Source organism: Sinocyclocheilus grahami, unplaced genomic scaffold (genome assembly GCF_001515645.1).
Source record: "Sinocyclocheilus grahami isolate Dianchi unplaced genomic scaffold, SAMN03320097.WGS_v1.1 scaffold2750.1, whole genome shotgun sequence".
Classification (NCBI taxonomy): domain Eukaryota; kingdom Metazoa; phylum Chordata; class Actinopteri; order Cypriniformes; family Cyprinidae; genus Sinocyclocheilus; species Sinocyclocheilus grahami.
In genome coordinates, this window is record NW_015507928.1 from 1,710 (window position 1) to 4,557 (window position 2,848).

Consider the following 2,848-nt stretch of genomic DNA (forward strand, 5'->3'; position numbering starts at 1 on the left):
ATATCGCGATACATATTGATATTGAATTATTGTCCAGCCCTATGCGCAATACTGATCACCTTACAGAATTCACTGTCAAATATACCTGTCATTTAAAGTAATATTTTCACACAATTCAATGCACTTTTCATGTACTTACCTTCTCAATAGTTGTATTACTTTTTCTTAAACCTCTCCTAAGGCAACACATTACAGGCAACCATTTTTCCCCCCAGCACTGATCATTTCTGAGATTTTGCTTCCATAACATGTCTTATTTCAGACTAGTGGAAGTAAAACATCCAAAATACATTTTAAGTGTTAATTTCATTTGGCTACACCTTATCTATTTGTGTCTGTAGATTTCAATTACAATACATAATTTTAAAGCCCGTTTTCTCAAAATGGCATCTCCATTTCAGTAGCACTTACATACGTCAAACTTTCCAGTTTTATTCTGGCTGTTTTAACAGAGGGGTCTGTTTATATACAGTATAATTTGCCTGATTCATAAAACATTTTATTACAGTATTTTCAGAGTGATGAAAAGAGATATCTAAAACCCCTCTCTAAAAACCTTTAACTCTAAAATGTCAACAAAATGAGTTCAGAAACCTGGCTTTATCCAAAGTTTGGATTCGTGTTCTGGAAATGTATGCAAATTTGTGTACATTTAATTAAATAATGCCCAACTTGCATATTCAGAAAACTTGTAATACAAAACAATTGTCTTAATGTACTACAGTACTCATGTACATTTATAAACAGGAAGTATAGTGACATCTATTAGTTAAAACTTTAACATGTGGGGTCTTGCCTTAATACAAGAAGCAAACTAAGAAATACAAGAGACTGTCATGGCAGAGATTGCCAATTAGTTTACCCTAATCTACAAAGGTCAACTGTCAGTTCAGCCATAAGGTTATTTAGGCAAAAATAGTAATTCTGCAAGATGCTCACATTGCAGAAATACATGCCGACCAGGATTATTACAGTATATCATAGTGCATTTAATTGTTACACAATTCTTGTATCATTGACTTCAATACCAGGACCACTCTGTTCTGTTACACACTGACAGGAGTATCATTGCAGTGTCTTTTTGATCACAACTTCTGATTACAGACTAGATGTTAGAGAATTACGGATTTTAAGCAGATTTAATGAGGTAAGGTATTTTAACATTAGACAGTACACTTACACTACTTTATTCAGTATCTCCAAAGGCAATTTGAGACGTTTCTCATGCATAACTTGCTGGTTAAAATGACTCAATTCAAAGTGAATTTAAATTTTGACATTAGATTTTTTTTTTGAACTTGTGCTTGTGTGAAAAGATTTTCAAACTGAATGAAAACACAATATCAGGATTTGAACAAATGAATGACCTGTATTATAAGTGGGACTAGTTTGGAGTTTCAGAAACGAAAACTTACTCCAGTAAATACTCCAAAAGCGAGAAACGCTGTCCACGATGTAGATAAAAGTGCCGAATCAAGTTTTAGCACTACATACTTCAATAGTAGCTCGTTAATTGCTCTTACATAATTGGGCTAATAGTAGCTAGATTACTAAATCTTATAAAACGGGCTTTCTGGCTGTCCTAAAATAGCAACTTTAGTAAATGATGAGTATCACAGTTAACTCACTTAAAGTCAATTATTTTAAATTCTATAAAATGTGGGGAAATAAAATGAACATTAATAAAACCGGTCGGTTAGCACTGCCGTTAAAAGGCGATCTTTTAGACATGAAAAGAGTTAGAAAGCACAAAACGTATTTTACCTTACTCAACCTTTCTTGTGATAACTTCTCACGTGGGAATTACATATTCATATAATTCGTTTTGTTACAAAATCACCAGTACTAGCAATTACTACTGCAAAGTATTCATTTGCGCCATGCTAAGAGAAGAATCTACTTCCGGGGTTCTTCTTCTTCTTCTTCTTTCTTTTACTGGCAACCGCACTTAACAGTGCATTACTGCCATCATCAGGTAGCTTGGATCAGAAACATTTCCTCTATCTCTTAAAGGTGTCATATGATGCGATTTCAAGTTTTCCTTTCTCTTTGGAGTGTTACAAGCTCTTGGTGCATAAAGAAGATCTGTAAAGTTGCAAACACTAAAGTCTCAAAACCAAAGAGATATTCTTTATAAAAGTTAAGAGTTAACCACGCCCCCCTAAAATGGCTCATTCTAACACGCCCCCACATATCTACCTCACTATGTGGGAATATTTGCATAATACCGCCCAAATGTGCACGCAGAGAAAGAAGGCGTGGTTTCAGTAACCGCAGTTAGTGTTGAAGCAGCATGTCAGGGAGACGCTGTGTGTTTCTAGGTGTCAGTAATTAACAATCGGTCCCTATAGATTCTCTTTGCCACCTGGAAAATTCTCAGTCCCTCAAAGTGTATAACGGCCGGGAAGCAAGAAAACACATATTCAATGGTATTCTCAATACTTCAACTTTATTCATAGATACAAAGATATTATATAGGCATATGTCGAGGGGAGTTTCAACCCTTTAACCAATGAGGATATAGATGACATACATATAGGATGTTGGCCAAGAATATGTGTTATACAAAATGGCCACATGTACAGGAAATATGGACATAATAGGAATAAACTTGGCGAAGGATGCTGAACTATCTTCATAGTTCATCACAAACCCCATTACCTTAGAGCCCTAGCTATCATGTCCTCATTTGAACATTTGAACCCAGAAAAGCTAATGCATACATGTGCGCATGCGTACCTCGAATATGAGTAAGAGATATTAAAACATAATACAAGAGAGAGAGAGAACAGATGGAGGAGGGGGGAATCAAGAGAAAACAACAGTGCGCTGTACAGGGAGGGCGAGT

General features: G+C 35.5%; 1 long non-coding RNA gene across 1 annotated transcript in view; it reads right to left on the minus strand.

Annotated features, from left to right (window-relative positions):
- LOC107575604 (uncharacterized) overlaps positions 1 to 1,996 on the minus strand; it is a 3,705-nt gene extending 1,709 nt beyond the window's left edge. The window contains exon 1 of the long non-coding RNA XR_001607906.1: positions 1,765 to 1,996. This is a non-coding gene — a long non-coding RNA (uncharacterized lncRNA). The remainder of the gene's footprint in view (positions 1 to 1,764) is intronic.
- Between the last annotated feature and the right edge of the window lie 852 nt (positions 1,997 to 2,848).